Consider the following 9,315-nt stretch of genomic DNA (forward strand, 5'->3'; position numbering starts at 1 on the left):
CATTTTATTACTAAAGATCATATTTAGATCTTAAAAAAAACAATATAGAATTTTACTTCTTAATATTATGTTATTTTACAATTAACTTGTTATGATTGTCCATGCCCAATCCCAATGGACAACCCTTCGATCCGATCTGCCTGCCCTTATTGCACGGTTTAGAGAGTACTTGTGTATGTGATGTCAGCCCAGCCTCGAAAATCAAGCTTTGCCCTGCTTATTCACTCGGACAATGCTCCCCCATAGCAATGCTCCCCCGTAGCGTAGCGATGAAGAAGATGATCATTTATTTAGTAGGTGAACAGTCGAAGAACCACTCTAACGAAGAATGGAGCTTCTTTGTTTTGAAACATATTCTTTTGCGCAACAAGCTGCTGGGTCAATATCCCTTGCTATTAAATCTGCTCCAGTTATCTCATCTATAGAAGAAGCTGGTATAGAATAGGTCGTCAGGGGTGGGGGCTTTACCGGGGGGACTAACTAGTAAAAGGCCAAGGAGTACTGCCCACTCAAGCCCAGCCCCTCAGAATAGTCCCATTTTTCCTCCACGCAGGGGCTTTACCGGGGGGACTAACTAGTAAAAGGCCAAGGAGTACTGTCCACTCCAGCCCAGCCCATCAGAATAGTCCCATTTTTCCTCCACGCAGATAAGGGGCTAGCTTGCTACTATAAGAATTGCTTTATCCATATATTAGCTTACCTTCCCAAGTGGCCACACGCTTAACCGCGAAATTCTGATGGGATCCGGTGCATTAGTGCTTGTATGATCGCACCCAACATGCCATGCGCACAAAATCGGATTTAACGCATGCGGGGCGGCATGATCGAAACGCGATGGGCGTGAGCGGGGGAGGTTCTCATTTGTAGAGAAAGGAAGAAAAGAACTCGGAGAAATTGAAAGAAAAAAAGGGGTGCAACACGAGGACTTCCCAAGTGGTCACCCAACTAAGTACTACTCTCGCCCAAGCACGCTTAAATGCGGAGTTCTGATGAGATCCGGTGCATTAGTGCTGGTATGATCGCACCCGACATGCTTTGCGCACAAAATCGGATTTAACGCATGCTGGGCGGCATGATCGAAACGCGATGGGCGTGAGCGGGGGAGGTTCTCATTTGTAGAGAAAGGAAGAAAAGAACTCGGAGAAATTGAAAGAAAAAAAGGGGTGCAACACGAGGACTTCCCAAGTGGTCACCCAACTTAGTACTACTCTCGCCCAAGAACGCTTAACTGCGGAGTTCTGATGGGATCCGGTGCATTAGTGCTGGTATTATCGCACCCGACATGCCATGCGCACAAAATCGGATTTAACGCATGCGGGGCGGCATGATCGAAACGCGATGGGCGTGAGCGGGGGAGGTTCTCATTTGTAGAGAAAGGAAGAAAAGAACTGGGAGAAATTGAAAGAAAAAAAGGGGTGCAACACGAGGACTTCCCAAGTGGTCACCCAACTTAGTACTACTCTCGCCCAAGCACGCTTAACTGCGGAGTTCTGATGAAATCCGGTGCATAAGTGCAGGTATGATCGCACCCGACATGCCATGCGCACAAAATCGAATTTAACGCATGCGGGGCGGCATGATCGAAACGCGATGGGCGTGAGCGGGGGAGGTTCTCATTTGTAGAGAAAGGAAGAAAAGAACTCGGAGAAATTGAAAGAAAAAAAGGGGTGCAACACGAGGACTTCCCAAGTGGTCACCCAACTTAGTACTACTCTCGCCCAAGGACGCTTAACTGCAGAGTTCTGATGGGATCCGGTGCATTAGTGCTGGTATGATCGCACCCGACATGCCATGCGCACAAAATCGGATTTAACGCATGCGGGGCGGCATGATGGAATCGCGATGGGCGTGAGCGGGGGAGGTTCTCATTCGTAGAGAAAGGAAGAAAAGAACTCGGAGAAATTGAAAGAAAAAAAGGGGTGCAACACGAGGACTTCCCAAGTGGTCACCCAACTTAGTACTACTCTCGCCCAAGCACGCTTAAATGCGGAGTTCTGATGGAATCCGGTGCATTAGTGCTGGTATGATCGCACCCGACATGCCATGCGCACAAAATCAGATTTAACGCATGCGGGGCGGCATGATCGAAACGCGATGGGCATGAGCGGGGGAGGTTCTCATTTGTAGAGAAAGGAAGAAAAGAACTGGGAGAAATTGAAAGAAAAAAAGGGGTGCAACACGAGGACTTCCCAAGTGGTCACCCAACTAAGTACTACTCTCGCCCAAGCACGCTTAAATGCGGAGTTCTGATGGGATCCGGTGCATTAGTGCTGGTATGATCGCACCCGACATGCTTTGCGCACAAAATTGGATTTAACGCATGCTGGGCGGCATGATCGAAACGCGATGGGCGTGAGCGGGGGAGGTTCTCATTTGTAGAGAAAGGAAGAAAAGAACTCGGAGAAATTGAAAGAAAAAAAGGGGTGCAACACGAGGACTTCCCAAGTGGTCACCCAACTTAGTACTACTCTCGCCCAAGGGCGCTTAACTGCAGAGTTCTGATGGGATCCGGTGCATTAGTGCTGGTATGATCGCACCCGACATGCCATGCGCACAAAATCGGATTTAACGCATGCGGGGCGGCATGATGGAATCGCGATGGGCGTGAGCGGGGGAGGTTCTCATTCGTAGAGAAAGGAAGAAAAGAACTCGGAGAAATTGAAAGAAAAAAAGGGGTGCAACACGAGGACTTCCCAAGTGGTCACCCAACTTAGTACTACTCTCGCCCATGGACACTTAACTGCGGAGTTCTGATGGGATCCGGTGCATTAGTGCTGGTATGATCGCACCCGACATGCCATGCGCACAAAATCGGATTTAACGCATGCGGGGCGGCATGATCGAAACGCGATGGGCGTGAGCGGGGGAGGTTCTCATTTGTAGAGAAAGGAAGAAAAGAACTCGGAGAAATTGAAAGAAAAAAAGGGGTGAAACACGAGGACTTCCCAAGTGGTCACCCAACTTAGTACTACTCTCGCCCAAGCACGCTTGACTGCGGAGTTCTGATGGGATCCGGTGCATTAGTGCTGGTATGATCGCACCCGACAAGCAATGCGCACAAAATCGGATTTAACGCATGCGGGGCGGCATGATCGAAACGCGATGGGCGTGAGCGGAGGAGGTTCTCATTTGTAGAGAAAGGAAAAAAAGAACTGGGAGAAATTGAAAGAAAAAAAGGGGTGCAACACGAGGACTTCCCAAGTGGTCACCCAACTCAGTACTACTCTCGCCCATGGACACTTAAGGGTGCAACACGAGGACTTCCCAAGTGGTCACCCAACTCAGTACTACTCTCGCCCATGGACACTTAACTGCGGAGTTCTGATGGGATCCGGTGCATTAGTGCTGGTATGATCGCACCCGACATGCCATGCGCACAAAATCGGATTTAACGCATGCGGGGCGGCATGATCGAAACGCGATGGGCGTGAGCGGGGGAGGTTCTCATTTGTAGAGAAAGGAAGAAAAGAACTGGGAGAAACTGAAAGAAAAAAAGGGGTGCAACACGAGGACTTCCCAAGTGGTCAACCAACTTAGTACTACTCTCGCCCAAGCACGCTTAACTGCGGAGTTCTGATGGGATCCGGTGCATTAGTGCTGGTATGATCGCACCCGACATGCCATGCGCACAAAATCGGATTTAACGCATGCGGGGCGGCATGATCGAAACGCGATGGGCGTGAGCGGGGGAGGTTCTCATTTGTAGAGAAAGGAAGAAATTGAAAGAAAAAAAGGGGTGCAACACGAGGACTTCCCAAGTGGTCACCCAACTTAGTACCACTCTCGCCCAAGCACGCTTAAATGCGGAGTTCTGATGGGATCCGGTGCATTAGTGCTGGTATGATCGCACCAGACATGCCATGCGCACAAAATCGGATTTAACGCATGCGGGGCGGCATGATCAAATGCGATGGGCGTGAGCGGGGGAGGCGCACAAAATCGGATTTAACGCATGCGGGGCGGCATGATCAAATGCGATGGGCGTGAGCGGGGGAGGTTCTCATTTGTAGAGAAAGGAAGAAAAGAACTCGGAGAAATTGAAAGAAAAAAAGGGGTGCAACACGAGGACTTCCCAAGTGGTCACCCAACTTAGTACTACTCTCGCCTAAGCACGCTTAACTGCGGAGTTCTGATGGGATCCGGTGCATTAGTGCTGGCATGATCGCACCCGACATGTCATGCGCACAAAATCGGATTTAACGCATGCGGTGCGGCATGATCGAAACGCGATGGGCGTGAGCGGGGGAGGTTCTCATACATAAGACCATGGCTGTGTTTTCCAGAGAAAAAGTTGTTTTAAGCGTTTTTGAAGTTTACGTTATAAATGATGTTCATGTAATTGTTATATTTCCGCATTATAGATAAGCATGAGACGTTAGTAGTGACTATGAGTGTGTGAAAATTTAGGGTCGTTACAGAAATGGTGGAAATATACGTTTCATCTTCTTCTTTTGTTTTTCTAAATCTGAACCTCCTTCCATGGTGGTTCTCATGAAAAAAATTTATGGTTCTAGAAACTAGACACAATAAGAGGAGTCTGTGGAAGAAAATTTGAATACTAGAAGCTCAAGAACAGAAGTTAGATCTTCATGGAATTATTAAAATGGTTTAGCTTTGAGTTAGAAACTCAATGTCAATCATTTATAGGAATGCTAGTAAATATATTAGATTAAATTTATATCCGTAGCCAAATTAATAGATTAAAAATAGAATGGTCAACAAAATTTGTGAACACTAAACACTAAGATAAGAAATGATTTGGAAACAAGATTTAGTAGAAATTTGGAATATATGAGATCAAAATTAAAATGCAACAGATAGGAAGAAAATAAGATTAAAGAATTAAAAACCACAAACTAAATATAGAGGGAAAAGAAAATACAAAGGACGTGTCATATAATTTACAATAACCAATGTAAATTAGAGAAATAAGTGTGTAGAGTTCAAACTTGAAACTCATGTCATGGGCTTATATAAGTTGACTCGGATTACAAAGGACGGAATCGAACTTTCGTTAAAGATATATTCGTGACAACGACTTAAGCTAGCCAGGTAAGTGACCTTATTCTCGGTATGGTTATATTTGATGTTGACACGTGCCTCGTGGTTCTGCACGTGTCATATATATTGATATGTGTGAATTGTCTGTGGATCGATATGCTTCTTATATGTTATGTATATGTTATAATATTTGAACTGTATGATAATAATTATGGTACGATGTGTTTAATGATATGTTTGAGATAGGATACGAGAAGGATGCACAAAATGAAATGTAACAATAGGAGTAAAATACGTTCATGAAACGTTAAGGTTAGGTTACATACCAGAGTGATATGGATAAGAGAGATTGATGAAAGAATACGATTAGGTTACCGGTAGAAAGGGATAAGTTTGTGATAGATTTATAGAACAATAGCGTTAGGATACGTTCTTGTGATGATATGACTAAGGTATGTTCACATAACGGTATGACTATGATAGGTATAAGAACGGTAAGGCTATGATAAGTTAGAGAACATATGACTACGAAGTGTTTACGTTATGACTTGTATATGATATGATACATTGTGATCCAATATGTCATGGTATGATATGTATATGATGAAATGTTATGTTAAAAGCATAGAACGTTATGTTAGGTCTCTTAAATTGTGTGTATACAACATGTATGAATGACATGAAATCACGATAAATGACATGAAATATAACCCCGTTAGAATTATGTATGATTTGAGAACTGAAGAATGAGAAATGATATGATATGAATGATGAACGATATCTGAAACGATATGAAAAATGATATGATATGTACATAATGCTAGCGGGGTTGTATTAAATGATAATGAAAATGGAAAGATGTTGGGACCTCATGCATGATGTGTACTCATGAATTGGGGGATACCCCTATTCCATCACGAGGGTACGGACGCGTACATCCAATGGCAGGACAACGATCGTTATGTTTTTCATAGCGTTGCTATGACGGTTACTAGTTCTAACCGGGTGTTCGGCCTAGGGAGCGTCCCAGTGTATGCTCGCCCGACAAGTAAGGTGGCCCAACGGTGTGCGAACTGACTGGTGAGCCCATACCCGATATGGGTTGTGTGTATAGTATATGGTACACGTCCAAAATTATCCGTTAGAACAGCACCGTAGGAAGACAGATTGAAAGATAGATTTCATCATCTCATTCGCATGTGATTGTTGCATTTAACCTCAATAGTGGATGACATACTGAGTATTTCTTAAAATACTCAAGCCATGTGCTACTATATTTTTTTCAAGTTAAGGCAAGGCATTCCTGTACGACTGACGACGACATCGCAACTCGAGACCATAGTACATGCATAGGATAGTGATATTTATTTTCTTAGACTTAGGCTAGAATAAGATGTTTTTAACTTAACCGCTTATTTATTTTATTTCAGGTCTTTTATTGTGTCGTTTTAAAGATATTTTCAAAACACGTAAGTTCATGGCTGTGTTTTAAGATAAATGATATGTTTTATGGAATTTAAATGAAGTCTTTCCCATCCAATGTTTAGGATATGTATACAATAGCGACCTTAAATTAAGTAGAAAATTTCGGGTCGTTACATGTTAAGTAGCCACCTTAAACTTTTCTTAAGAAATACTTGAAGGAATCACTTAGATTTTTATATGAACACTAAACCAAGTATGATTTAAGAATATATTAAAGAAAAACTCAAAGAACCGTTAGTTAAGACCCAGAACTGGTCATATTACTCGAAATTTAAGTAACGTTAAAATAACCTATTAAAGAAACTTTGCTACCTATGAAATTTTAATGCTGGGAATATTATAGCATGTTGAGTTTATATATGAAATTTGTTGATCATTGGATAAGGATAAGTAGGTAAACCAAGAAATAGTGTAAAATGACTATAATGCCCCCTAAGGTAATTTACGTTTGATGATGTGGTGAAGTTTGAAAGCCATTGGAATTAGTTACGTAGAAAATCCAAGAATTAGAGGTAAAATGACCAAAATTCTCCCAGGACTATTATGATAATTCAAGGTCATACGCCTTTCAAATAACTTGCTACTTTTTATAAGGACTATTCCTAAGGACAAGAAGTTATGTTCAAGAGTTGAAGTTGATTAGAGCACGCTTGGAACCTAAACCAAGATAAACCTAAGAAACGCCTAAAGAAAACATCTCAAGATTCAAGACCCTTCTAGAAGGAGATCCCACATCGATTGGAGAGAGGAACGAGTGTTAGCGAGGATGTTGGGCTCCGAAGGGGATGAATTGTGAGATCCCATTTCGATTAGAGAGAGGAACAAGTGTCAGCGAGGATGGTAGATTCTGAAAGGGGATAGATTATGAGATCCCACTTTGATTAGAGAGAGAAACGAGTGCCAGCCAGAACGTGGGGCCCTGAAGGGGGTTGATTGTGAGATCCTACATCGATTGAAGAGAGGAACGAGTGCTAGTGAGGATGCTGGGCCCCAAAGGAGGGTGCATTATGAGATCTCACATTCGTTGGAGATGGAAACAATACATTCTTTATAAGGGTGTGAAAACTTTTTTTTGATAAGGGTGTGAAAACCTTTTCCTATTCTTAGTAGACGCATTTTAAAAACCTTGAGGGGAAGCTCAAAAGGGAAAGCCTAAAAAGGACAATATCTGCTAGCGTTGAGCTTGAACTATTATATATACTAAGTTAATACGAAGGTTAGTCTATGGCCCTCTAATAAGTATATGTAACGACCTGAAATTTAAGGTTGCTACTATATACTGTACCATAAACATTGAATGCAGAAGAATTTATTTAAATTTCATAAAACATAGCATTTATCTTAAAACACAGCACATGGCTTTAGTATTTAAAGAAATACTCAGTAAGTGACCCCACTATTGGGGTTAAATGCAACAATCACATGCAATGAGATGATAGAACTTATCTTTCATTCCATTCGTTGTCCTAACGAGTAACTTTGGACGTGTACCATATACTCTACACAAAGCCCATACGTGCGAGTATGGACTCACTAGCTAGTTCGCACACCACTGGGCCAATTTCCTTATCCGGTGGGCATACTCTGGGAGCCCCTTATGCCGGACACCTGTTAGAACTAGTAACCGTCACGGAAGCACTATGCAAAGCATAACGATAGTTGTTCTGCCATTGGATGTACGCACCATACCCTCGTGATGGGATAGGGGTATCCCCCAAATGCATGAGCACACATAATGCATGAGGTCATATCATTTTTCATATCGTTTCAGATATCATTCATCATTCATATCATATCATTTCTAATTCTTCAGTTCTCAAATCATACATAATTATAACGGGATTATATTTCATGCCATTTATAGTAATTTCATGTCATTCATATCATGTTGTATACACACAATTTAAGAGACCTAACATAACGTTCTATGCTTTTAACATAACATTTCATCATACACACATCATACCATGGCATATTGCATCACAATTAATGGTGTTAATATAACACATGCAGAAGCAATTTGGATCATAGGCTCTCTAAGTACATCAATTATAGTGAATTAGCTAGCATGTTCAAAAGCATTAAAACTCAATAAGTTTGAATACTAACCTTTTGTCGCTCAAGTTTCTTTTTCCTCACGAACCGGTTTCGAACTACCACTAGTGTCTTCTCCTCTATTCTCCGGCCTTAGAACAGGATTGTGGAATCTGGTGAGTGACTAAACTTGGGAGGGATTTAGTATATATGAAGAGAGAGTTTGTGAGAGGTTTTTCTCAAGGTTTTTTCCCAAGGGAAAACTTCCATGTACCATGATCACTCTATTTATAGAATCATGTTTGCATGTTCATGCAAATTTGAGATCGCCAAATTTTGACACTCAAAATTCCACTTAAATGTTTGGGATTATGTGGCAAGCATGCAAGTTTGAGTTCACCAAATTTTGACACTCAAAATTCCACTAAAATTTGTGGGGTTTATTTGGCAAGCATGCAAGTTTGGTCAAACCAAAATTTGACACCTTAAAATTCCACTAACTCACACATGGATCTTTCCATTAAATGAAGTCAACAGCTTGACTTTCTTCATTTTGATTCAACAATTAATTTGAATAATTAATTTCAAATTAAAGTAATATTAAATGATTAATTAAACTATTTAATTAATATTTAATATTAATTCAAATGTCAATCCCAATCAATTCCGACACATATTTGATCAAGATATTTAAATCTTATTTAAATATATCAGATTCTCTCTTTTTGTTTAATTCGTAAATAAATCAAAAATGCGGTTAAATATATCGTATATATGTAGCGCATATTCTCTAAT

General features: G+C 41.6%; 13 non-coding genes across 13 annotated transcripts; all 13 read right to left on the minus strand.

The window, feature by feature from the left end:
* Nucleotides 1–908: 908 nt before the first annotated feature.
* On the minus strand, nucleotides 909–1,027 carry LOC111474496. Its single transcript, XR_002716024.1, has one exon. It is a non-coding gene; the product is annotated as a 5S ribosomal RNA (ribosomal RNA).
* Nucleotides 1,028–1,160: 133 nt separating this feature from the next.
* Nucleotides 1,161–1,279, minus strand: LOC111474504. The gene has a single exon (XR_002716033.1). It is a non-coding gene; the product is annotated as a 5S ribosomal RNA (ribosomal RNA).
* A 133-nt stretch (nucleotides 1,280–1,412) lies between these two features.
* LOC111474505 lies at nucleotides 1,413–1,531 on the minus strand. Its single transcript, XR_002716035.1, has one exon. It is a non-coding gene; the product is annotated as a 5S ribosomal RNA (ribosomal RNA).
* Nucleotides 1,532–1,664: 133 nt separating this feature from the next.
* Nucleotides 1,665–1,783, minus strand: LOC111474494. Its single transcript, XR_002716023.1, has one exon. It is a non-coding gene; the product is annotated as a 5S ribosomal RNA (ribosomal RNA).
* A 133-nt stretch (nucleotides 1,784–1,916) lies between these two features.
* LOC111474499 lies at nucleotides 1,917–2,035 on the minus strand. Its single transcript, XR_002716027.1, has one exon. It is a non-coding gene; the product is annotated as a 5S ribosomal RNA (ribosomal RNA).
* A 133-nt stretch (nucleotides 2,036–2,168) lies between these two features.
* Nucleotides 2,169–2,287, minus strand: LOC111474503. Its single transcript, XR_002716032.1, has one exon. It is a non-coding gene; the product is annotated as a 5S ribosomal RNA (ribosomal RNA).
* A 133-nt stretch (nucleotides 2,288–2,420) lies between these two features.
* On the minus strand, nucleotides 2,421–2,539 carry LOC111474502. The gene has a single exon (XR_002716031.1). It is a non-coding gene; the product is annotated as a 5S ribosomal RNA (ribosomal RNA).
* A 133-nt stretch (nucleotides 2,540–2,672) lies between these two features.
* LOC111474498 lies at nucleotides 2,673–2,791 on the minus strand. The gene has a single exon (XR_002716026.1). It is a non-coding gene; the product is annotated as a 5S ribosomal RNA (ribosomal RNA).
* A 133-nt stretch (nucleotides 2,792–2,924) lies between these two features.
* Nucleotides 2,925–3,043, minus strand: LOC111474497. The gene has a single exon (XR_002716025.1). It is a non-coding gene; the product is annotated as a 5S ribosomal RNA (ribosomal RNA).
* Nucleotides 3,044–3,243: 200 nt separating this feature from the next.
* LOC111474500 lies at nucleotides 3,244–3,362 on the minus strand. The gene has a single exon (XR_002716029.1). It is a non-coding gene; the product is annotated as a 5S ribosomal RNA (ribosomal RNA).
* A 133-nt stretch (nucleotides 3,363–3,495) lies between these two features.
* LOC111474493 lies at nucleotides 3,496–3,614 on the minus strand. The gene has a single exon (XR_002716022.1). It is a non-coding gene; the product is annotated as a 5S ribosomal RNA (ribosomal RNA).
* A 119-nt stretch (nucleotides 3,615–3,733) lies between these two features.
* LOC111474501 lies at nucleotides 3,734–3,852 on the minus strand. Its single transcript, XR_002716030.1, has one exon. It is a non-coding gene; the product is annotated as a 5S ribosomal RNA (ribosomal RNA).
* A 199-nt stretch (nucleotides 3,853–4,051) lies between these two features.
* LOC111474506 lies at nucleotides 4,052–4,170 on the minus strand. Its single transcript, XR_002716036.1, has one exon. It is a non-coding gene; the product is annotated as a 5S ribosomal RNA (ribosomal RNA).
* Between the last annotated feature and the right edge of the window lie 5,145 nt (nucleotides 4,171–9,315).

This window comes from Cucurbita maxima, unplaced genomic scaffold (assembly GCF_002738345.1).
Source record: "Cucurbita maxima cultivar Rimu unplaced genomic scaffold, Cmax_1.0 Cma_Scf00428, whole genome shotgun sequence".
NCBI classification, from domain to species: Eukaryota; Viridiplantae; Streptophyta; class Magnoliopsida; order Cucurbitales; family Cucurbitaceae; genus Cucurbita; species Cucurbita maxima.